Genomic DNA, 336 nt, shown 5'->3' with positions numbered 1-336 from the left:
AGAGACAGCGGTGCTCTCTGCTCTGCCGCTGCCTCCTGTCGGGCGAGGCTGGCTCCCGAGGCTGCAGGCTCCACGGGGACCGACCTCCCCGGGGACCCCATCTCACAGAGCGCACCTGCAGAGAAGCCCCGGGTGCCGCTCACTCACCGCGTCGGAGGGACTGTCCCTCCTCAGGCCAGCCTCGAACTCGTCCTCATCGTCGCTGTGACTGCCACCGGCTCCGGATCGGAATCCCCCCCCGGCTCGGCCGCCCCGCCCTCCCCCGAGCCCACTCGGGGTCTCTCCGCCTCGGGGCACCGCGCAAGGTGCACCGTCGGTTTTTCAGTCAAATCCTCC

At 70.5% G+C, this 336-nt stretch overlaps 1 protein-coding gene across 5 annotated transcripts in view; it reads right to left on the bottom strand.

Moving 5' to 3' along the window:
• NEK10 (NIMA related kinase 10) overlaps positions 1-336 on the bottom strand; it is a 225,545-nt gene extending 225,209 nt beyond the window's left edge. For all 5 annotated transcript variants that reach the window (XM_006153310.3, XM_006153312.3, XM_006153311.3 and 2 more), the window contains exon 1: positions 148-336. The gene's annotated coding sequence lies outside the window, so the exon portion shown is untranslated. The remainder of the gene's footprint in view (positions 1-147) is intronic.

This window comes from Tupaia chinensis, unplaced genomic scaffold, assembly GCF_000334495.1.
Source record: "Tupaia chinensis unplaced genomic scaffold, TupChi_1.0 Scaffold000368_1, whole genome shotgun sequence".
Classification (NCBI taxonomy): domain Eukaryota; kingdom Metazoa; phylum Chordata; class Mammalia; order Scandentia; family Tupaiidae; genus Tupaia; species Tupaia belangeri.
This window is presented reverse-complemented; position numbering and strand designations above follow the sequence as displayed.